Consider the following 25,843-nt stretch of genomic DNA (forward strand, 5'->3'; position numbering starts at 1 on the left):
TGTAAAAATATGTGGAGAAAAAAGAAAACAAGAGCTCATGTTAAGTAAAACCACATTTTAAAATATGCCTTTAGACCCAAGGAAGATGGCGGTAACACAAGCGTCTGCTTTCACTCTACTCCCCAGTATGACTTCTCTGCTTTCTTTGATAAATTTGCTATACACCTTTTTCATTCAGGTACCTAAATCCAATTTCTACGTGTGCTTTTTTCCTCCAGTTTTTAGATTCTTAAAATATTATCTCCTCTTAAAACATCATCCAACTAATTGGAAAACACATGATTCATACTTTTATGACCACAACTAAAAGTAGAATTCCCAGAGTTGTTAGCTATCCTGACAGAATTTCTGGACACTAGCAGAAAATTTAAAAACATGTTATTGACAGAAGTGTATTTGTACATTTGAATTTAAAATTTGTCCTTGGGACTTCCCTGGTGGCGCAGTGGTTAAGAATCTGTCTGCCAATGCAGGGGAAACGGGTTCGAGCCCTGGTCTGGGAAGATCCCACATGCCGCGGAGCAACTAAGGCTGTGTGCCACAACTACTGAGCCTGCGCTCTAGAGCCCGTGAGCCACAACTACTGAGCCCACGTGCTGCAACTACTGAAGCCCACACGCCTAGAACCCGTGCTCCGCAACAAGAGAAGCCACAGCAATAAGAACCCCACACACCGCAACGAAGTGTAGCCCCTGCTGGCTGCAACTAGAGAAAGCCTGCACACAGCAACAAAGACCCAGTACAGCCAAAAATCAATCAATCAATAAAATTTAAAAAATAAAATTTGTCCTTATTTTTCATTCAGCTTTTAATATTTTTTATTTCTTAGAAAAAAATAAGACATCCTAAATATAATGCTCTAAGATAGTTCATTTAATTTTTTTGGTCGCACAGCTTGCGGGATCTTAGTTCCCAGACGGGGGATCGAACCCGTGCCGCCTGCAGTCGAAGCAAGTCCTAACCACTGGACCCCCAGGAAATTCTGAGATATAGTTTCTTACTTTCACTTCAAAATAACTACATAATGCTGAGAAAAAAAGTTTTATTGTGCACAATTACACACACATTCTGATTCATTGTTTGGTTAGCCCGCATAAGTTTCATTACAATGAATTTATTTTTCTGCATGTGCATTTGAGACCAGAAGCTGGAGTATTAAACTTTTAAAATTTACATTTAAAAATTTTACATTTGCACGTGGATGACTTTACCAATAACTAGGACTACCTCAAAAACAAAGGATAGATGTCCACACATGTGCATGACCAAGAGTACACACCAAAGTGATTCTCTAAGATTGAAGTGTTTTCCCGTTTCCTCCTTAGAAATATTGAGGGAAAATTCTAGAACTTTTAGATTAGACTTTTTGTCCCTACCTCTAGCAATCAAAGATTATGAAGTATTAAAACCTAGTCTCAGAGTAATCTACTTTTTGTTTTTGCTTATAAGCTAAAGAAATAAATTTATCCAGTCATCTTGAGCAAAAATAAATAAATAAAATAAACAATTGAATTTATTACAGGGATACTAAGGTAAGTAACAGAATCAATAACAGACTGCCACAAAAAACCTGAGGAAGGCAGAACATGCACTGCTCCAAAATGCTCAGCAAGAGGAGTTCTTGGATCTCTTCTGTAGTGTGCACCCTTAAAACGATTTAATTTCAGTGGAAGTTTAGCCCCTGTGTCTTTCCATACAAATTCCACATCCCTGGGAGAGAGAATCCAATTAGCCTAGTCACTTATATATCAGCGTACACCTAGACATATAGCACCCACACATCGGGGCTATATGCCTGCTCTCTTGTCCACAGATGATAGATTCAGGGGTAGAGATTCTTACCAAACATGACTACTGGGGGAACTTCTGTAAATAAAGAAGGCTCCCAGTATGTACCATTTTCCTATTAGCCAATCAGGAAATTTAAAGAATGAAGAAAGGGGGATCCATCCAGTTTACTAGAATATCTTCTGGTTAATAAAGATGCCTGGCAAGCCTAATATCTCATCTCCCACGACGACTATTTTCACCAATGACTCAACCACATTACATGTGCTCTTTCGTTATTGCTGCCATATATATATATATATATATATATATATATAAATAAACATATATATATATGGTTGATATGTGTGTATGTATATATGTATATATATGTGTGTGTGTGTGTGTATTCCAGTCCTCTTTTCCTTTATTTGTCTATTCCAATATTCCAATAATCCCTCTGTACCCTCTATGACTCTATGAATGAAATAAGCCTTCCCTGGCCACCTGCCCTTCCCCTAAGCCCATCCACCTAGGCTAGATGTTTTCCTATGTGTTTATTCTCTTATATCACACATCACTATATTGTGTACTGGAGTTTCTCTCGTCATTAAAGAGAGATCAGGGACTTTTTTCTTGCTTCTATATCCATAGCACCTAGCATATACGTACCATACAATAGAGGCTCAAAAATATTTATTGTTCATGGAACAATAAAATTCCTTATCTGTGATAGCATATAATAAAAGATTCAAACTGGGTAACTTTTATCAAATTGGCATCTTACATGAAGTATTACTTACTATCAGGCCTAATACACAGAAGTCATGCAATAAATTCTAGTTTCCTATTGTCTTGAAACAAGATTAGGACTATTGAATTTGATCTATAGAGAGTGAGGCAGCAATAATACTCACACAATTAATGGTTTCATATATATTGCTAATTTAGACAGGGAAGGAAGAAAGTGATTTTTAATAATCTAGAATTATTTGTGAGATGGGGAAGAGGTGAATCTGGAGACAATACCTTGCTCCTAAAATCATTTTCTAACATTGCCAAACTCACTCACTCTTGTAGCAGAATGAGAACTTTACATTGCAATAAAGAAAAGTAACAGAAACTTCTGCTTTAATCTATAATGTAAGTGCTTGTAGCAGAACAAAATTGCTACCAAGAAAAACTTGAAAAGTTAGGTAAAATGAAAAAGACTATCTGTAAGAAAGCATCAGGGAGTTACTAAGGCAGCCAGGATTGGAGGGGCCAGATTGTAGAGAAGAAAGCTGCCCACAGTCATAATATGATAAATGTAAACTATTCTTGCTTTTTTTTGTTTTTAAAGCATAAACTATTGATCAAAGCAAAAAATACACACAGGTACACACAGGAAAAATACACAAATCATTAGCATATAGTTCAATGAATTTTCTCAAACTACTTTTTCTGTAGTGTGGATATTCTGGTGATTGATTTTTTCTGTTTTTGTATACCTGAAAATATTTTTGCCTTAGTTTCTGCATATAGCATTCTGGTTATTCCACTGTTTTCTCACGTGCATCATTTCCAGCAAGAAGTCTGCTAGCATCCTTGTTCCTCTGTAGGTAACACTTTTTTTTCTCTTGCTGATTTTAAAGGAACTAAGTCTGTCCGTTCAGATTATATTCTCCAGGAAGCTAAGTCTGTCCATTCAGATTATATTCTCCAGGAAGCTAACTCCGAGATAAAGTTTTGTTCTCGGGATGCTTATGAGGGAGTGGCCTGTGATCCACCCCTGTGGAAGGGAGCAGGTTTGGGCAAAGGGAGAACCTACGCAGAGTTTTGAGCTAATATGGCCCATCAGAGGTATCCTGCTTTGGCCAAAATGGCTGGACCTTACTCCCAGCTTGATGGGACATTACGTGTGGGCTGCCCAGGGAGGGGAGAGACCTTGGCCAGAGGTGGCTCTCTATAACTGAGGGAACTCCTAAAGGGGCTGATGGCACACCAAGCAACAGGGCAACAAATTCTCCCTTGAAGGGCGGATCTGGAGGTGGTGCATCACCATTTCCTTACATCTGTGGATACAATCACAGGCATTATTCATTCACTTGGTGGAGGAGAGCAGAGTCTAGATACCCAAGAGAGTGTCTATTGCTGTATCTTTTTGGTGACACAGAAAGACTGTTAGATGCCTTTAAAAAAAATTGTGATAAAATATACATAGCATAAGGTTGACCATTTTAACCATTTTAACTGTATATTTCAGTGGCATTAAGTACATACACATTGTGGTGCAACAACCATCACCACCAACCATCTCCAGAATTTTTCATCTTCCCAAACTGAAACGCTATACACATTAAACAATAACTCCTGTTATTTCCTTCCCCCAAACAATGGCAACCACACTCTCATCTCTGTCTCTATGAATCTGACTACACTAGGTACCTCAAATAAAAACAATCATTCACTATATGTCCTTTTGTGTCTGGCTTATTTTACTTAGCACAATATCTTCAAGATTCATCCATGCCGTAGCATGTGTCAGAATTTCCTTCCTTTTTAAGAATGAATAATATTGCATTGTATGTATATAACGCATTTTGTTTATTCATCTGTTGATGGATATTTGGCTTGTTTCCACCCCTTGGCTATTGTGAATAATGCTATTATGAACATTGGTATACAACATGTCACATTCCTTTTAATCGCTCTCCATGACTACTAAAGGATAAAAGAAAACAAGAGGCCAAAATATGAGCTATGAATTTCAATTGGTGACATTCAGAGTCAGATTTTGAGTATTTGATCATGCAAACTACATGAGGATTAAAAGCAGGTTTGCAAAACAGGTAAGTGTCTTTAAAAGGATTGTTCAGCTTTCAACAGTATAAAAGGCCACACACAAAAAAAAAATCTGAACAATCTCATGTTCTCTCCGCCCCAGCCAAACTGGATATATGCCATTTCCCAAATACAAGTTGTGCTTTCTGTTTCTGTGCCTTTGCCCATGCTGTTCATTAAGTCTGCAGAAATCTTTTCTCAAAGGATCTGTGATAGCCAACTCTGACCTGTAGTTCAGAACAGAGAAAATGTCAATAATTATTTTCCTATTCTGAGGCAATTTCATTTAGCATCTTTTTATTCCACTGCTAACACCTATTTAGATTTATTCCCATTTTTTTCAGTTTGTCCTTTAAATATTATACATATTATAGCCAAAGAATATTATGCATTCTAGATCATAAGATCCTTATGGTTATTCACTTGTCAATGACCAGGTCTGTGTCATCCATAGTCAACAGGCAGCCCTCGACAACAGCCCTGTCTGGTTGACTGATGAGATCTGCAGTTGACATGTTATTCTTTTGCCTCCCAGCGTCTGTTCCTCCTCTCTAATAGCATCTCTATTTCTGTCTGGGGCTTCTCCGTAACTTTTGGGGAAAATAATTCTGCACTTCCACCGCAGGAGCCAAAGGGCAGTGGGCTGAAGGAGTGAGATGCTTTCTCCAGCATCTGCACATTTAAGGAGAGACACAAGGAGGTCCTGCAACCTACAAGAGCAGAGGCAGCAGCATGCTGGCCAGATGGTGCAGGCTATGACACAGGCGCTCTGCCCCTTGCTTTCTGCTTCTTGGCTTTCCAGAGCTCCCTTAATTCCTGTTCATCCTGAAGCCTGATGGTCCCAGATGACTTTTGATTCTGTGAATCCCACATTCTCCCGTAAATTTCAATAAATTCACTTTTGCCCAAATTTGTGTCAGAAACCAACCAGGAACTCTGATACATTACTATCCTCTTGCCCCTACTCATCTCTCAAATTCCTGTCCTGCTCTGGCCTGTATCTACTTTTTTAAATGCATATATATATATGTATGTATATATATAAATAATACATATATGTGATGGCATTTGTAGATGAAAATGTAGATGTAACTTTAGACACAGATGAATGATATCTATCTATCTACCTATCATCTCAAAAAATGAAGGATCAGATTCAGAAACAATGGAACTGAAGGACAATAACACAAGTTGGCAGTTAGCTTTTACTGCTTTTACACATCTCTCTTTAGAAGATCCTTATCCTAGGCTACTCATCAGAAGATACAGTACTACTGGCATGGACAAAGACAAAGAAGCAAAAAGCATAACTTGTATTTGGGCAATGCCATGTACCCAGTGTGCAAAAAGGTTAATAAAAGTGACAAAGTATGATTTGGCTGGAAAAACCCAAGACGTGGAATTAGAAAGCCTGGGATAATGTTCTAACTCAAAATCTATTTAAATTGGGGTCCCCCAAAGCAAAGCCTGAGACAAAGATTTGCATGCAAGTAGTTTACTTGGGGGGTGATTCCAGGAATCATAAGTGAGGGAGTAGTGAGATGGAACAGGGAGGAAAGCCAATAAAGGGTGCCTAGTGAGTGGGTTACAGCCCTAGGCAAATGGGGCACAAACCTCCTGGACCAGGACTTCCCTGGTGGTGCAGTGGTTAAGAATCCACCTGCCAATGCAGGGACACGGGTTCGAGTCCTGGTCTGGGAAGATCCCACATGCCACGGAGCAACTAAGCCCATGTGCCACAACTACTGAGCCTGCGCCCCAGAGCCCACGAGCCACAATTACTGAGCCCACGTGCCACAACTAATGAAGCCCATGCGCCTAGAGCCCATGCTCTGCAACAAGAGAAGCCACCGCAATGAGAAGCCCGCGCACCACAACGGAGAGTAGCCCCCCGCTCTCCACAACTAGAGAAAGCCTGCGCACAGCAACAAAGACCCAATGCAGCCAAAAACAGATAAGTAAAATAAATACATTTATTAAAAAAAAAAAACCTGCTGGACCCTCTGAGAGACCCACATCAGAATTTGCCGTCATGTGGCAAGAAACCTGGGGTATATATCTAGTAACTCCAGCCCCTCATTGCTTGAGGGTTGCTTCTGTAGGTACTGGCTCCTCTTGTTTTAGTCTATTCCTTCTACCTATGCTCTGAATCCCAGCCCCTCCTTTCTTCTCCAGAACCGTACTCTTTTAATTATCTTTCCCCTTCTTACTTTTAACATCACCCTCTCTACCCATAGTCTTGCCCCCTTTCATCCTAGAGACAAGCTCAATTCTTTTAAACTCTAGAAAACTAAAATCTCCCTTCTTCCTGCCTCTAGCTACCCTCTAATTGTTCTCTCTCCCTTCCAACCACGCTTTGTAAAAAGGGCAATCTACACTCACTGACTCCACGGTCTCACTTCCTATTAACCCCTCAACCAAAGCCAATGACTTCTGATCCCTTCACTTCGCTGCAGCTGCTCACAATTAGGTCACAAGTCTCCTCAGAGCAGTTTCTTACTGATTTCTCAGAATGCTCCTTCTTCTTCAAAACTTATTCTTCAGTGGCCTTTCCTAAAACACCTCCCTCTTAGTTCTCTGGGTGTCCTCCAAGTGCTTTATCTTTTCTTAATAGAGTATTCTTCCTCTGTTAGTCCACTGAATGTTAGTGTGTACCAACTCCCAAATATCTAAGGCCAGCTTTCACTTCTCTCTGTAACTCTGTGTTTGGCCAACAGTCAACTCATTATAGTCTCTTCCTTTTCCTTTCCCCTGGAGGAAAAGGCTTGCCTTTGGGAGAACACAATGAGTTGGTAAAACCCCTATTTATTCACTCATTCAGTTCAAAATCTTGGCATTATCAGACATCATTCCTCTCCCTCATCCTTCGTTTCCTTGGTCAGTAAGTCCTACTGAATCTACTTCCTAAATACCAAACTTCCTTCATCAGCCCCATTGCCACAATCTCATTGCCACTGCAATCTTAATTTGTGTCCTCAACACCTTAGCATAATCTATTGGTACCTCCTCTTTGATCAATCTACTTCCAGTTTCTTTCCCATGGTGAATATCTCCTACACAGTTAAAAAAAAAAAGTTATCTGTATAAAAACAAATGTCATCACATCACTCCTCTGTTTAATAAGGCACAAGTGGCCCTCCATAATCAACAAGATAAAATCCAGTTTCTTTCCTGTGGTGATCTAACCTTGGTGTCAATATCCACTGGTAGTCAAGTAGTCCCCACGGTTAAAGCCACTGTGACTCAGCCAAAGTGGTGTACTGTGAATGCTTTGAAACCTCTGCTAAAATGTGATGCAGGAATGGATCCTGAAAACTTGGAGGCCCAAGTCAGTATCAGCACAGAGTCTTCTTTGTAAGCATAATAAATGTAAACATTTATATATCACTTACTGTGAGCCAGTACTCTCTGAACATTTTCTGTGTATTAATTCATTTAATGCTCATAACAGCCCTTTGAGATATGCATTCTTACTTTTATTCCCATTTTGTCAGTGAGGCAACAGAGATGTAAAAAGAGCAAGTAACTTGCTGAAGGTCACGTATGCCAGGGTTTGACTTGAAATAGTCTGGCCTCAGAAGCATGTTCTCATCCACTTGCTGTAGTGCTTTACTAGCTTTACATGAAGGTAGTGGGGTCGCCCAGCCTTAGAATATCATTACAGCCTGTGCAGGGATCTATGCTAAACAGAGGCAAAAAGCCTGAGTCAGTGATAGCTCAGGGCAACCTAAACCTGGAGCATAACATAAGGAGAATCCTTGTCTCCACATCTTCCCAGTGCCCCACACTCCATGAAAAGCTTCTAAGAGACCAGAAGTGGAATCATTGCTGCAGAGGATAATGATGGCCTCAGATCATATGGGAATGTTTTCAAAACTGATAAGATGAGGGCAGTGGGACAAAGAACAAAAAGTGGGACCCATCTTGAAAATTAGGCAGTCTACCCTTCTCTCTCCACTATGTGTTTGGACTAAAGACTGGCTCCTAAGAACTGAGTTAAGCATCCCCCGTTCCATTCTTGAATATTAAGGGAGGGGATGTCAGGGAAATGGAGGGAGATGTTTCTTGCTACAATATCTGCTAATCAGGATAGTTAAGAGCCATGTGCAATTAAGTTTAGCATTCAGAGAAGACAACTTTCTTAGAAGTTCATGCTGAGGAAATGGGTCACGCTAACTCATGTAGCAGAGGAAGAACCTTGTTTATTTTAATAGTAGGTCTAGCTGGGACAGGCTAGAAGCAAGACCAAGGGAAAAACACTGTTCTGATAACAAATAATTAACGAGGAATTTGGAGTTTCCATGGATAACCCAAGAGGAAGAGGGTGAAAAGGCAGGAGTGAGTGAGATAAGAATGGGCAGCAGAACGTGAAGGATCCATCAAGACGACGGAAAGTTGGCAAGAGGCAGCCAGTGAGAAATTCCAGGCTACGGCCAAAGATCTTTAAAGAACAGGGGTGTCGAATATTCACTTTTAAGATGTTTGCTGCAGCATGAAGTCCTCTTTCTCCTCACCCCCTTGCACTGTTAACACCAAATCTTCACTGAAAAGCTACCACAGAGAGGGCCTTGTGTCCATGGTATTTTGAGAAAATAAAGGGTAAGAGGCCACGTTCTGCCTTGGGAATGATGTGGGATGAAGAAAAAGAACAGCCAAAAGAGGCTAGACTTGAGAGAAATCAAGAAATCAGCAAAAGCAAAAAATAACAGACAAACATTAGCTCCAAGGATCCCAGAAGATGTTGGCAAACGAGATCAGATTCCCTGCTGTCCTCGCGACGGAGATGTGGTTATCCCAGCAACTTCGGGGGCTTGCGAACATTCAGGGAGCTGACATTTGAACTGTGTAAGTAAAGTGGGTATATTTCTTATGCCACAAACTTACACGTGAAAGATAAATGTGACTCTTGTTTTTCTAATTGGATTTCAAGACTATGTTCTCTGGGCTTGAAGAAACCTAATCTCTCTTGCATTGACTGCTGGGGCTTGTGGTAGGCGAGGTCTGCGCTGTGCCACGAGAACCCTCTATTCCTGCCACAGATGCTGGCCCCTCTTAGTTCTCCTCAGTCATCAGTCCACACAGGCTGCTGCTAAATGCTTTTGATTTCCCATCAAGTCTTCCTCTTTTCACAAATTGTAAGGGGTGGAAACTGCTCTGATTTTAATCTTTTTTTCTTATGTCTGAAATTTTTATCTTTTGTTTCTGGTATGACTGCCTGGGACCATCCTTCATGGAGGCAATGCATGCCTATAACTAGTCTGAATGGGGAAAAAGAAAATATATCAGAAAATGGAACAAGCTAATACCTACAAATATTGTTCAGTTGCATTTGCTTGATATTCTCCCTTTCTTAATTAGTTCAAAAGATTCCTTGTATAATGACCATCCTGCAAAGTAGTAAAACTGCATTTTTTTCCGTTGCTAATTTCTCCTTTGATCTATCATTAATTATCTAAAAACTTTAAATGTTCAGTACTCTCTATCAGGGGTCAGCACACTATGGCCCCTGGGTTAAACTGGGCCCACTGCCTATTTTAATAATTTTAAATGGTTGAAAAAAATTAGAAGAGGATTAATATTTTGTGACGTGAAAATTATATAAAATTTAAATTTCAGCGTCCAAAAATGTTATATTGGAACACAGCCATGCTCATTCATTACCTGTTGTCTGGCTGCTTGCACTCTACAATCATTGAGTAGTGGGACCGTATGGCCCACAGTATCTAAAATATTTAATATCTGGCCTTTTACAGGAAAAGTTTATCAACCCCTGCTCTACACCATTCTGCTGCACCTATTGTCAGGGTTTTATTTTTTTCCTTCTCTAGATTAGATTGTCTATCCATTCAATATCCCCCAGTTTTTAACTCTGGAAATTTAGTCCTCTTTTGGTAAAGAAAGAACATTCTAACCTCTTTTACCTGGTTAATTTGAGTTCACACATGTTTTGCCAGTTCTCCCTGACCTTAGAATCTTTCTTATGGAAGGAGAAATGCAGTGTGGGAAGCTTTTTTATGGTAAAAGGGCAAAAATCATAGCATATACAGCTGTACTTCACTATATAATGCAGTGAATTTAATATGGCTCAATGTAACGCCAATCATGTTGGATATTCCTTCATTAGCCCACCCTTATTTTCATGCATATACCAAATCTAGACCTGCAGATCTCTTTATGTGAGAAAAGACCCTTTTCTAACCCAGAGTTCATCTTTTGTAGTTACTCCAGATTACTCCTTTAGAACCATGGCAATTGTTCTTATTTCATATAATTTTAGTTTCAATAACAGGGTTTTTAAAGTAAAAGCTGAAAATTACTTTTCATACCTTTCTAATATTTTTCATATGAATTAGGGAACAAAATCTCTATCAGTCTATATTTCTGTAATTTTGGAACCCTCCCACCTAATTACCTGGTTTCTCTAATTATTAACAACCTACATCTAGTTATATTTAAGACTTTTCTATTGTAGGGGTGGTGGGAAGCTAGGAAAAAAGATATAGATTATTTTCTTTCCAGTTTTTTATTGTTACTCACGACACCTTTTATAAACCCCTTCAACTTGATTTCTTCCTGGGAAGCAAGCATTGCACATAGGACTGAACTGCTGCCGCTCTGATCAGGTTTACAATGAACAGAGAAGGTGGGGCAAAAACACACAGACCCCCACGAATATACACAAGGAAAATACAGGAAGACGTGTATAGTAATTACAACTCTATAGTTGGAAAGCCGTGTAAAGACTGATGACCTGCAGACAGAAATAGAGACACAGATGTAGAGAACAAACCTATGGACACCAAGGGGGGAAAGTGGTGGTGGGATGAACTGGGAGATTGGGACTGACATGTACACTCTAACATGTACAAAATGGATAACTAATAGGAACCTGCTGTATAAAAAAAATAAAAACTTAAAAAATTCAAAACTTAAAAAAACTTAAAAAACTTAAAAAAAAAAAATTGATGACCTGCAAATATGTATGGAATTGTCAGAATCACAAGGCTTACATTTGTCGAAAGATTGATTTTTGAATGAAAAGGACCATAAATTGGTTATGAAGGAAAGAGCAGTTCAGACTGGTGTAAACATTAATATTGTATGTTGAGAGCAGCAATTAGGTATTTTGGAATCTAGTAATAAAGAGTCTGAACTAGGCAGTAATGAGAGATGTCATAGTAATTAGATATGGGGGAAATGGAAGAAGGTAAGAAGAGCCTTGAAAAATTACTTATGCATGAGGATTTGATATAACTAGTTGATATAATTACCTAGTAATTAATTGATTTAATTATTTATATGTTCAGGTTTTTGAGCAAAGGAGGTACATAAGAAAAATCATAATTAACACGGTTTTCTCAATGCAAAGACTAGACAGTGTTTCTCAATGGGGAGTGATTCTGCCCTTAGGCCACGCCGCCCACCCCACCCTGACTCCGGGGTTACTGGGCCATGTCAGGAGACAGTTTTGATTGTCATCACCGGGGAGGCAGCAGGCTACAGGCTGTAAGAGGCCAGGGCTCCTGCAGCACACAGCACAGCCCCCATCACAAAGAATCATCCAGCCCCACAGGTCAACCATGTCAAGATTGACAAACTCTGGGCCAAATTAAGGCAGGGCACTGAAGTGCTCAAATTTAACCGACAGGTATAAGAACTAGGCCAGAGGTCTCCAACTAGTTCCCTGGGTGACAATGATCAATCTCTTTGTTCATCAAGTTACCCACAAGCTAAGATAAAGAGTAAAGATAAAATCACTTATATTCAGTTGTAGGATTATTCAAAAATTAATTTTACATTCTGCTCTTAACAGACTGTTTCTACTCATCAACATGGATGAATCTCAGAAACATAACGAGGAATCAAAAAGCACATCAAGCAAGAATATAATCAGTATGATACCATTTATATGAAGTACGAAAACTAAAAAAATATACTACTTAGGGATATATACATATAGTTACACAAGGAAAATGAAGGAATTATAACACTGATATCATTCAAGATAGTATTTATGACTGCAAAGAAGGGGAATGAGTTTGGTGGAAAGCAGAAGGGTCCTTAAATATACTGATTATATTCTATGTTTTAGGTTAGGAAGTGGATTCTTGAGTGTTTCTTTTCTTATTGTACTTTATAATTTACATAAATGTCATACATTTTCTTGAGTGTATCAAAAATCACATAATAAAAATAATCTTAAATTCAGTTATAACAGTAGAGCGGTCACTGAAGGTTTTACCTTTAAGTTCTATCACCACCTACAGGTTGAAACTAGGTACTGCAGAAAACCGTCTTAAAAGACCAAATTAATGAACATCAAAATAAACGAACTCTACAAGGCATCTGGGATATAAAGAAGCATAAAAGGCAGGGTTTCTGCTCTAGCCATGATTAAAATCTATCTATGGATAAAGAAGGTACAGAACTCATTAAAGAGATAAATAATATATCACAAAATGTTATATTTTAAGTGCCCTCTGGTCAATGTCATACTAAATATCAAATAACAGAAACAAATATTTTGCACAGCAATGACAGCTGATTTAATTTACCATCAGATTCCAACTCCTCCACTTGGTTCATTCTGCTACCACCTTAGGCCAGGCCTTAATTATTTCATGCCAGTTACCACCTGTTCTTTGTCTTTCCCTTCTCCTCTGCTCTCCCTAGTCTGTTCTAAACACTGCCACTAGATTAAGTCTTAGAACAACTACTTCCTCATATCATTGCCTCTTCCAAACCCTCAACTAGTTTCACACTATCTGTTGAACAAAGCCCAAACATTTCAGATCAACATTTGAGATTTTTTACAGTTTGGCCCCAACCTGTTCATGGATCTCGCTTTCTTCTCCTGCTTCCCCACCTCCACATGAATCCTCTACTTGACCCAGTCTGTCTTCTGCATTATTCATTGCTTATTCGGGACGTATTATCTGTGTTACAGGCGTGCTCCTTTCCTTTGAACATTATTCTTCCATTTCGGCCTCCTCACCCACCTTTAATACATGTGTTTTAGTTTTACTTAAATGTGGAAAACTGAGAGGTAGTTTCAACCTCTATCTCTTAAAGGCTACTTACGTTCCCCATTTACATTTCCACCAGACTGTTGCCCCTAATTTCATCCTACATAGAAATCCTGGAGCTATCATCATCTTTGAGGCAATATAATACAATATACTTAATATAATGTACTCTTTCTCTGCATTCCTAAAGCACTTACTGTCTGTATCATTTATTTGCCATATTCATACACTACTGATGCTAAACTGGTTCATTTGCATAGTTTGTTTTTCTAAATTAGATGTGAAGGTTTTAGAAATCCAGGATAATTTCATCATTGGGGGGGGGGTCCTCTGTCCCCTGCTAAGATCAATAATGCCCATATTTAGTTTGAGGACCCCATTTTAATGTAAAAATTTCTCAGACTTCTCCCACCACCTAACAGACCAATAATAGCACTGGAATTTTTTTAGGGTTCACTAATTAAAAGACCATAATGACCATATGATTTCAGTAGTGCTTTTGAACCATTTGAATTGTTTCAATGACAATAGCTTCTACATATTTAAAAATACTACTACATATGTATAAAACAAAACGGTGGTGATGGTGATGATGATGATTATGGCTTACCATGTGCCAGTATTTTTTCCCATGCATTTTCTTAATCAAAAAATTCCTTCGAGGAGTCAGTAGACCTCAGTTTACACCTGGGCTCTCCCACTTGGAGCTGTCAGAACTTTGGCAATTTATTTAACCTCTCATTAGTAAAATGGAACTGATGCAGAACCAGTATATTCAGGATAGTTGTGAGAATTAAGAAAACCACAAGAGATGAAATGCTTAATCCTGTGCCTAATATAGAATAAACACTACTTTAAAAAAAAAAAGATCTTTCTAAGGTAGGCAATATTATTAGCTCCTCCCCCTCATTTCATAGGTGGGGCAACTGAGGCTCAGAAAGGTTAAGTAACTTGCCCAAAATCTTAGAGCTAGTGTGTGGTGGAATTGCAATGAGGCCTAGGGCACGCTGGACTACAGTAAACACCTAATCCATTAGCTGCTCCGTGCTGGGAGTTCCCACAGCACTTTGTTTTCTTATAAAACAGAGTTTATTTACATCACACCCTATTTCTTCATCATTCATTAAAATATGAGCTCTTAATGGGCAGGGACTATGTGTTTGTTACCTCAGTAATCAGCACGGTTAGACGCACAGAAAAGTACTGAAAAAATGCAGGACAAAGTGTCAAAGATCATTGCACTGAAGCTGAACCTGGATTCAGTTGCAGATTACAGTAGCACGAAGGGCTTGATTTATCTGAATTATGTACTGAGACGCAGTTCTATTAATTGGTTTTGTGAACAAATTCCATTGGTAACTGAGAACAATTTGCTGTTGGAACTCAGATACCCATTCTTCATTCCTCCTATCCTTATTTTGCTTAAAACAAAGTTATTCCACCATTACAAACTGTCGAAAAATACAGAAAAACTGACCAGTGTTTAAAACTTTCAGGTAGCCACACTGAAGGCCTTGTCACTTTACTGCGTTCTGGGGGTTTGTTTTGAGAGAGAACCTGTTGATATACTAACCTTAACAGGGCTGCTGCTGAGGAAAAAGAGTAAATAAAAAGGGACTTAAGAGACTAGTTTTAGAGAACATTTTTCGATATTAAATTTTGATTAAAATCATCTGGTTCTTCTAAGGAAACTAGGGCGTTAATCCAAGGTGGAGTTAATTACTAACACTGATGATTCTCGCACTGACCAGCTGTACGACGTTTGGCCAATTAACTCGCGTGGGTTTATCTCCTCAGGTGTAAAATTAAGCCCAGATTGTAAAGGTCCTTTTGCTTCCACCCCTTCGGGACCGGGATGTGGGTGGAGAGCGACCCCAGTCTGCGGCCTTTTCTCCTCCTTCCGGCACTCTCCGGAGCTGGCACCTCCCCCCCCCCCCCCCCCCCACGGAAAACGAGAACGCGCCTCCGCTCTTTTTCCCGCTGCCCAAGAGGGCTCCATCCACTTCCGCACAGGCCTCGACCTCCTCGCTGGAGGAGCCGGAAGCGCACAGCATGCTGGGATTTGTAGTCATTTCCCTCGTGCCGAACGTGCGGCCGCGTATAACCCGAGAGCGAGTTGGCATTCTGGGATATGTAGTTCCTGGTGGTTCGTTTGTGTAATCGGCACCCGGCTCCGGAGCCAGAGGTGACACCGCAGACTCCCGCCGGTCATATGACTCCAGTCTAGAGCGCTGATCGCACTGCGTCTCCCGCCCAGGCGAATTTCGCCCCCGCGCGGCCGTTGCCGAGGAGACGGCGCATGTCTCCCGGCGCGTTGCCCCCTCTGCAGTCCCCCCGCCCCTCTTCTCCCACCACAATGAGAGTCTAAGATGGCGGTGGCTGCGGCCGTTGGAGCCGAGTAGCTGATGTAGAAAAGGCGGCCATTGGGCCCTAAGCAGCCAGGAAACTTGGGGACTCTCCCTGCTGTGGTCTCTAAGGGAGGCCCGCCGCCGGTGGCGGTTCGTGTGGGCTGGCCGCTACTCCGCCCTTGGCGGGAGCGGCTGCTTCGTTTACAGGTAATGCCTGAGCGTCCCCAGCCCTTGGCAACCGAGGGCAGCGCGGCGTAGGGGCGGGAGAGCAACGGCCCTGGGACACTTGACTCCGTAGGGCCTGGTCTCGGGCCCACGCCTCTGTCTGGGCTCCTGGGGTTTTTTTGCTGCTTGCTTGCCGTCCCCTGGGCAGGCATTCCGCCCCCTCCGCCGGACCGACCGACGCGACCTCGGGGTGAGCCTCAAGGGACGCATCTTGGCGACCGCAGAATCCCCCTTCTTGCCTCCCCGCCCCTCTCTCTTTTTGGCGCTGGGGAGGAGGCCGCCCTGCGACTCGGGAGCTTCAGGAATGTCCCTTGCGAGTGGAGGAAGCGGAGGGGGGTGGTTACGGTTTGGTTGCCAGGGGCAGGGGGTCTAGTTTTCCATAGTAAGGGGCTTTAGTGGCCGTAGTCTTCGTCACTGCGCCTCTCTCACCCTACCCCCCAAATTCTCTTCTGGTGGGGCTTTCGAGGTCCAGAATTTGGGGTGGAGAAGGGCCGGTGAGGAGCGACGCGACTTCGGGGTTGGGCTGTGGGCAGCGGGACTTCAGCTGTCTCGGGTGTTCTTTACAGCGGAAGGGCCGCGGGAGGCGTTCCTGGCTTTGGGGTTTCTACTTGCGAGGGGAATGTTCATTTCAGAGCTCTCTTCCCTCGCCTCTGCCGTTGCGTCCCTTCGCCATCCCTTACTGCTGGTCCAGTTTGGATGGGCCCAGGGTGGGGAGAAACTAAATGCCAAATGGGATTCAGGGAACATCGCTTGCTTTGCAGAAACGGGGGTTTGGGGATTACGTAGTAGGCCCCGCTAGGGAGGCGGGTCGCCCAAACTTTTCATCCCGCGGCTCACTCCTCAAGAGCTCGCCCTATCTGAAAAAAGAAACAAATTTTTTTGACCGATTGTTGATCTGTGTCGTGTGCTCTACGGGTGACGGATCGTGTCTTCGCGCTGGAAGAAGCGGGCTTTCTGGGCGCCCCTTTCACCCCCGCCCCATCGCTGCTTTCCAGACTCCGCCTTCTGGTATTCTCTGGTTTCTGGAGTGGGTGTTGTCAAGCTTCGTGCACCTGCTCCTTTCTTTCCCTATCACCTTCCCAGTTAGAGCCACTGGAAACCATTATAATTCTGAGTTTTTGGACTGAAAGTAAACCTTGTGTTTATGTAGTTACAGGGTTATTTTTTAATGAAGTAGCCAGCTTTTAAATAAACTTTTTCCTCATCAACGGGTCTGCAAAGTTCTGGAAGTTTTGAGTGACAGGAAGTTAATGACTTGATCAATCTGAAGAGTAAACTTGGGCATGGATTTTTTACATGATGCTTACATTATATTCCAAAGTAGGTATTAAGGTATCACACTGTTGTTTGGTAGGATCTTACAAGGTTGGAGGATTTAAACCTGTGTACCACATTGTTTTCCTAAAAGATGAAAGTAAGGTGATTTTAAAATAGTGATAAATTGGATTTTTCCTTTTCTGTTGATTTTCTGAACATACTTCAGGTTATAAATATAGTCAGTATTTGTTATTCTGTACTTCATAGTGTAATTTACTGAAGTGATTTTTTTTTTTTAATCATAAGCAGACAACAGCTTTGAAGTGTGAAACAGGAAAGGAGCTGTTTCTGAGCTGCAAAAACTAGTTTCTAAACAGGTAATTTGACGTCATTATATATGTTATTGGCCTTTGTATTATAGTGGAAGAAGACATTATGATGCAGACTGTTATAAAATACCAGTGCATGTAGTAAACAAACGGTCTAGGTTTGCTGCCCTGTTTGCTCTGCTTTTGGCATGCCACTTTGGTCTACTTTTGTTTGAAAAGAGCCATGTCATTCCTAATTATTAAATACTAGAATAGTTTATGCAATACCTTTTTAAATGTCTTTGTCTTCACAGAATTTCTTCTTCAACCCATTTCAGTTTGAATGTGTCCTGTAACAATTATTTGGATAGCCTCTCGTTCTGAATTCATTTAATCTTAGGTCATCTTGTACAACTTTTCTATTAATTGACTGTTTTTATTTTTTATTCACAAACTTATCTACTTTTTGAGCTTATTATATATACTATTGATTGAAGTTGTTTTGTTTTTTTTGTTTTTTTTTTAGCTGTCTAAAATTACTTTAAACATTAGTTTGTATGCACAGTGCATTGTCAAATGCTGGTTATGTAAAGATATTCTCTGACCAGAAGAAAAAAGTCAATGTAAGTTCATTGAGGGAAAGTTAAGTAATTGTTTGCCAAGGACCGTTCAGAAATTAAATGACCAAAGGATGAGGATTAGAAGAAATTTTTGTTAGAAGCATTTCAGCAATAATTACTCTTTTTTAAAAAATCTCAGAAAATTTAATTCTAATGTTAAAATTTTAAGACAGCCCATTTTCAAAATATGTTTACTATATCCTTGCTTTCTAGGAAAGCAGACAAATCTTCAGCTCCCTTATGAAATAGGCTATCATGAGAAAATATAGATTGGCCGTTGATTTATATCTTAATTATAATTCTTGGTATTTTTTTCTTTTAATTGAAAGAGTATAACAGAATAAAACAAGAAAAGTGGAACTTGGGAAAAGTCAAATGTGAGTTTGTGGATTAGAGTTCTTAACACTGGAGTGTGTAATAGGCATTTGGTAAAATAAAAACAGGTATAAAATCAGTCATAAAATAATTTTCCTTTTAACACATTAGAGAAGATGGATAAAATAGAATAAAAATACAGGGCTCTTGAGTTAAACTCATTTTAAAAGACCTTCGTTTTCTCAGTAGGAGATTTGGCCATTTGTTTGTAAAGAAGGCAAGTGTATGTGAGATTTGGAAAAAATAGAAACTGTTTGGAATAATCACACTAGGGAATTTATTAAGAAGCCAGAAGGGGGTACATAGCAGTACACTCATCTTCAGATTTAATTCAGTGCCTACAATGTGCGACTTAATGGCTATAAAGTACTAGAGATGTGGCAGTGAGCAAAACAGATAAAGTTCCTTACCTCAGGGAGTAAACCTACATTTTGCAAGTGTGAGTGTGTAGTATGGTATAATATACCTTAATAGTGGACACAGTCATTGCCATTTTATAACTATTTGACTGACCTTACTTTGAGTTTGAGAGTAGAAGCAAAGAGATTAGGTAATGAGGTTTATCCAGAATTGAGTTCATAAAATGGGCAAATAACTGAGGAGGCCAAGGATGCTAGCAGGTCATTTTTGGAATGACTTACTTGGGTTTGTGTTTGGGGTTGAGTAAGAAAGTGGGGGTTTATTGGATTCCTGGAAAGAGAAATGATCAAGGGGCTGGAAGTATTCAGCAGGGCCATGAGCAAGCGAGAGAAGTAGAATGCAAGGTCTTAGGTTCAGAAAGAGGGATTTCAGAAGTTCAGGATCTTGAACAAATTATCTCTTCAGAGTAGAAATAGTATTGGAATAGAGAAGATGAGATGGATGTTGGAACTGAGGTCAGAGTTTAGAAAAATGGTTACAAATGTTCAAGTCATGAAAGCAGAGAATGAGGCGGAGAGTGAAACCATGAGCCTGTTGTTACCAAGAAAAGTGTAAGACTGTCTTGGGATGGACAGTAGGAAATGGTACCCAAGATAGGGAGAGTGGTATTTTTGGTGGTTAATTTGTTCGAAAGAGGAAGGTTAAGCATTGTTAAATAAGAATGGTCTGCAATTAGTATCCTTTCCCCCATGAATCTGAAAGACTAGGAAGAGTAGCATCTTCTTTTAGAAAGGATTTCTAAGGAAATAGTGCTTTTAGAGGGACTTGGGATTTTATTGAACCCAAAGAAGTAGGAGGAATATTTGGGAACAGATGGAGGATGTGTAGGGAGTTTATGTAATGGTCCAGTGGAAGGAGATCATAGGAAGAGCTGTTGTCAGTAATGAGTATGGGATGGAGTGGCCGTGAAGATTGGGATTGGTTATAGCAGGGCATATAGATGTACCCAGGGAGTTATATGTAATCAGTGACAAGGAAGTGACAGATTTGCATATAAATTGTAGAGAGGGAGAGGTTTTAGCAAGCAGAATTTAATTGACCTCAGGGCTCTCATTTGCTTTTGTAGAGAGCAAGGATATATTAAATTTTCTTGGTGTGGAAATGCTCTACAGAGTAACTGTACCATAGACCCAGTGCAATACTTGGTACATAGGTCTAATCAAAGTTTTGTTGATTCGAATTGAGTGTTAATATTGCAGTCTATTGTTGCAGTCTATTCATTCTCCTCCCCCCAATACCTTAAGAGTTTTTATTTTTTTTAATTTAAAGAGGGTAATTATAGAGAGATATCTTAAGTTCTAGAAAATTATTGAAATTTTTAGGAAGTGTCAAATTGAAAGAACTATGGAAAAGATCTGTATGGTTTTTAGGTACAGAGAAGAAATTGAGAAATTCCTCAAATGAAACTAAACAATCACATAATGCCAGAAACTTATGCATTTTCTTCTCAGTTTCCATTAAAAGTGCTTATTAGTATGCTTGTGCACTGTATTAAGACTTTCAAAACAGTATACTGGGTATTTCCTTTATATAATTAGTAAAAGAAATATTCCAAATAATGCAACCTTTAGAAAACTTGTGCAGATAACATAAAGTACCAGCTTTGGTTATTTTGTGACTCTAAGTAAATATTTAGAAAAAAACCTGTAGTTTCTACATTATTTTATTTGGATGAGTATTTCTAAAACCTTGATTTACAGCTGTCAGGAGAGAAGTAAGGTATTTCCAAAGACAGTTATGAGTAATTTAATACCATTTGAGAAATAATATCTGAATTTTAAAGATTTTAGGAAAAATAATCTTTTTTCTTTTCTTGATTAATTTCTTCTTTACTTTGTATTTTTATTTCAAAGGTAACTTTAGTCAACCATTGGTATTTTCATGGTAATTAATACTGTGATATTCTACTTAGATATATATAATACTTCTCTATAGTAAGAATCCTACAACAGGATTTTCTTCAGAAGGATCAGTCACTGAAAGTAGCTTATAAATTGCCATGGTATTTTTGCATTTCATATCCTTATAAGATAGGGGAGCCAAATAAGGCTGTCAAAAATAGCAAAATGAAACCTATAAATAATAGTTTCAACTTAGTTTAGTAGGTCATAGGATGCGTAGAAGTGCTTGTTTGAAGTAGAAGAATTTTACTCTTATCCCCATTCAGCTTCACATACTATCATCCATCACTTGTACTAGTTATCTTCCAGTGGCTTCAACTTTTCCATCTCATTGTCTTTCTATTAAACCTGCCTGGCAAAATCCCAACCTTGGATGGATTCGATGGAGTGTTTATACCAAGGCTGATGAGCACTTCTGGGGGAAAAAATTCACACTGCAGATGAGTGATATATTAGTGATATCAGTGAATGTTAGCGCTCTCATCTGAGTCCTTAGTGCTGCCCACAGCCCCTCTTCCCCAGTCTCTCAGACACTGTCATGTTACCCTTGCACATTTAATGAGCAGTCCTTTTTACTTCACCTCACTTAACAAACTCTGTCAACTTCCTACCACCAAATCTGCTAACCAGCCTGTATCCAATTGTATCCTTTCTTTCTTTTCTTTTGTTTCAGTAAAGAGGTGTTCCTTTGCCTATCTGAAGCTAATCATTTTTCTTACACCCTGGATCCCAGCTGCTCCTGGTTTTTCAGAGACCACACAATTTATCTCCTTTGTCTTTTGCATCTTCATTATCTCCCTCTGTGAGCTCTATCCCGACAAATTTTAAACGTGCTCAAGATACCTTCCTTTTAAGGAAACTTTCTTCTTGACCATCTCCACCTGCTTTCCTTCACAGACTGATTCCTTGAAAAAATCACCTCATCACTTCCTTTATTTTTTCCCTTTCCCATCAATAAATGCCTTTGTTATGGAATTGATTCTTACCAAGGTTGTCAGTAACCCCCTTGTTGCTAAATCCAAGTGTACACTTGTCACTGCTTTCCTTATATGACAGAGTAACATTTGGCATTCTTATCATACTCTCCTTTATATACTTCTCCCCCTTTCTAGCACATTCTTCTTGTTTTCCTCCTGTCTTTCTGTACCTTCTTAGTGTTCTTTTCCTTTCTCTCTTAAATATCAGTGTCTTTCAAGGTTCAGTCTTCCTCTTTTACTCTTCATCTTCTCCCTGAGCCTTCTTTTCCACTTTAAGTTCTTTTATGAGTTGATGATTTGCAAATCTCTCTAGCCTAGGTTTCACTTCTGAGAGATCAGTATTTGCCCACTAGACATTTAATTTGGTGGACAGTAGGCATCTCAAATATTTCTAAAACTGAACTCATCTTCTCTCAACAGAAACTTGTTTCTTTTCAAATTAGTTTGAATGTATCATCCTATACCCAGTTGTTCAAGCTAGAAACCTGGGAGTCATCCTTTAACTCCTTCCTCCCTGCCTCATCTCCCACATCATTACAGTCACCAAGTTCTATTGATTCTGCCATAAAAATTTTTCTTGCATTGGTCCTCTTCTCTACCTACCTAGTTTTTTGATTATTGGAAGTCTTTCTATACAAGTAATAGTTTATAATCATCATAAAATAATCAAAAACTATATAAATAATTATATTAATGTGTTTACAGAATAAAATTTAGGAGGTAGAGAGAGACCTGTAGTTTTAATGGTGACTTTGAGGTGGTTAGAGAGGTTGACATAAAAAAGAAATGACTTGCCTTTGTATTATCCCTTTTGTAGGGCGAGATAGCTACTCCTGTAGAGAGATCAGCTGAATGTTAATTGACTCACATGCAATTATTTCTTTAGCTTCATACTGATAGTTTTACTTCTATAGGAGTGTGCCTTTTAAACCATGTTTTAGAAACTTATGTTAATAGTGTTCAAAGTCATTAGCCTATAAATAGATCCTTAGAAAAAGCTCTTCATTTTAGGGGGAATTCATCATAATAAAAAATGAGTATAAAACATGTCTGAATATAGTCTTAATAATTTATCTTAAAGTAAACTTACCTTATTACTCAACTGATAGAAAATGTTGACATACTCTATTAAAAAAAGAAGAAAAAGGGATTTCCCTGGTGGTCCAGTGCGTAAGACTCCACATTCTCAATGCAGGGGGCCTGGGTTTGATCCCTGGTCAGGGAACTAGATCCCACATGCCACAGCTAAGAGCCCACATGCTGCAACTAAGACCCAGCACAGCCAAAATAAATAATAAAATAAATAGGTATTTTTAAAAAAAATGTAACATACTCTGTTTTACCAAGAAAATTGGTAAAAGTTTTTGTTAAATATTTTAATTTTCTGTTCTAATTTCTATTTTAAGATAAATTGCTTTTAGTAATGTTAAGTATCATTATCACCTCTACTGCTTACGTATTTTTTTGAGCTCCTGTTCTTTAATATTACAGATTATATTAGTACATCTAGAAAAAGGTACTTGTAAAATGTTTCATTTAAATGAGTCATTTCAGTTCACTGGGCATACCTCTTTATGAGTATCAGTATTTGCTATTTTTAATCTACTAGATAGTATATTGGTGTTATGATATAAGGCAGTCTTTTTCAATTGGGAAGGAATTAAGCTCTAATGCTCTAAGGCATCTGTTTTTTACTGTGAATTAATTCCCCTTCTGTGTGTCTGGAATGGTACTGGGTATGTACCATCCTTGGGAGAACTGAGAAAATAGTCACTCAAATCATACTTCTGTGTTTGTGTTTAAGATGAAGAATCCTAGTTTAGGAAGCCTGTTAAAGCTCTAAATAAACTTTTTTCAACATTGTTAGCAAATTGTCCCAACCACTGAATAATCCAATACCACACAATTGTTGTGAAGATTAAATGATAAACGCATATAAAATATTTAGCATGGTGCTTGGCATATAGTGAACAAAATAGATGTTAGCTATAATTAGTTTTTGTCATTAAATTTTTTGAATTGGGTGTATTTGAGGATTTTCTTTTTGGGCGGTACTAATATAACCATATAGATACTTAATGTGGTTGAACACCTTGGGACTAGTTTTCTACTTTCTTGACCTCTCTTGCAACTCTTGCTTTTATTTTTCAGATAATTTTTTTTCCAATTACTTGTTTATTCTTCCAGATGGTTTTTAGAAGCATTCTGTCAAATTCCAAGAAACATTCCAGTGGGATTTTTCTTGGTATTTAATTAAGTTTATACATTTAGAAAAAATGGTATTATATTTATAATATTTAGCCTTTTCATTAGGGGACATAGTTTGTTTTTCTGCTTATTCACATCTTCTGTTATGTTGTTTTATAGAGTTTAATAGTGCTTCTTATATATGTTTAACTGAATCACTCTGCTGTACAGCAGAAATTAGCACAACATTGTAAGTCAGCTGTACTTCAATTAAAAAAAAATTCTTTACATAGGGCAAAATTATATTATTCCTAGATAATTTTATTTTTTTGCCACTGTTATAATTGATATCATTTCCACCCAGTATATTTCTAACTGGTTATTTGTGATATTTTGAAGTTCTCTAGGTTTTTAAAATGCATATTCTTTAAGAATACCTTTTCTCTTTTCAGTATTAGTATTTGTTTCATATTTTTCTATTTTGTAGAAACAATTTCAAAACAATGCTAAATAACTAATATGTGTTTTGGTCTTTGTTTAAAAATTGTTTTTAAAGTTTTTTTTTTTGATGTGGACCATTTTTAAAGTCTTTATTGAATTTGTTACAGTGTTGCTCCTGTTTTACATTTTGGTCCTCTGGCTGAGAGGCATGTGGGACCGTAGCTCCCCGGCCAGGGATCCAGCCTGCACCCCACCCCACCCCACCCCCCTGCCTTGGAAGGCAAAGTCCTGGCCACTGGACTGCCAGGGAAGCCCTGTTTTGGTCTTTTAATAGGAATATTCTTCATATCTTATTTTAAGATCATTGGCTATTGGTTTAAAATATACTTCTTTTCAACTCTTTAGAAAATTTTTAAAGTAACATATGCTCATTGAGTATAACCTTTAAAATTTATGAATCACTATGTTTTACACTTGAAAATTATATATTGTATGTCAACTATACCTCAATAAAAATTTTTTTTAAAGTAATAAATGCTATTGAAATAAACAGCATAAAAATACACATACCTGTAAGGAAGTACCAATGTATTTGTACTTTTTAAGATTTTTTTCAAATTAAGTGTTGAATTTTATCACTTTTTATTCTGAGATGATAATATTTAACCTGTTTAATGTAATGTAATGTATTCTAATATATATCCTAACATTCAAATCCCCATGGGATAAATCCTGCCTTGTCATGGATGGTTAAAATCCTTTTAATATTATACTCTAGGGAGTGGGAGAAGTTAGGATCTTAGAATCAAAGCAACTTGGATTTGTATTCTTTTATGACATTTTTAGCTGAATGACCTTGACAAAATTATCTGACTTCTTTGCATGTTAATGTTAGTATTAGTAAACTGAAAAACCTATTATAACCCTGCTGTCTAATGGCTTACCCTGCCCCTTGAGTTACAGATAAAGTTTATCTCACTGTCTCCTCTTTCACTCAGTCCCCCTCCAACCTGAGCAGTTCCACACCCAGTGGAAATACAAAGTCCTCCACAAGATCATGTAGAAATCTTATTTTCTCATGATCATCTCTGCTTCTGAACCTTTGCTTGTACTATTGCTTCTTCCATTTCTCAGCTCTTTGACCCAGGTGTGAAATTTAGTACCTTCC

At 38.8% G+C, this 25,843-nt stretch overlaps 2 protein-coding genes across 44 annotated transcripts in view; one reads left to right on the plus strand and one right to left on the minus strand.

The window, feature by feature from the left end:
• FGL1 (fibrinogen like 1) overlaps positions 1 to 14,396 on the minus strand; it is a 56,356-nt gene extending 41,960 nt beyond the window's left edge. The window contains exon 1 of the mRNA XM_082444538.1: positions 14,227 to 14,396. The gene's annotated coding sequence lies outside the window, so the exon portion shown is untranslated. The remainder of the gene's footprint in view (positions 1 to 14,226) is intronic.
• A 1,374-nt stretch (positions 14,397 to 15,770) lies between these two features.
• The window catches only part of PCM1 (pericentriolar material 1), an 88,203-nt gene continuing 78,130 nt past the window's right edge, over positions 15,771 to 25,843 (plus strand). For 28 of the 43 annotated variants that reach the window (XM_082444491.1, XM_082444455.1, XM_082444482.1 and 25 more), the window contains exons 1-2: positions 15,772 to 16,171; positions 17,753 to 17,823. The gene's annotated coding sequence lies outside the window, so the exon portion shown is untranslated. Of the gene's footprint in view, positions 16,172 to 17,752; positions 17,824 to 25,843 lie in introns of all 43 variants that reach the window. The other 15 variants (XM_082444449.1, XM_082444488.1, XM_082444453.1 and 12 more) reach the window with 5 other exon arrangements.

The sequence above is a fragment of the Balaenoptera physalus genome (assembly GCF_965194825.1).
Source record: "Balaenoptera physalus genome assembly, chromosome: 21".
Classification (NCBI taxonomy): Eukaryota; Metazoa; Chordata; class Mammalia; order Artiodactyla; family Balaenopteridae; genus Balaenoptera; species Balaenoptera physalus.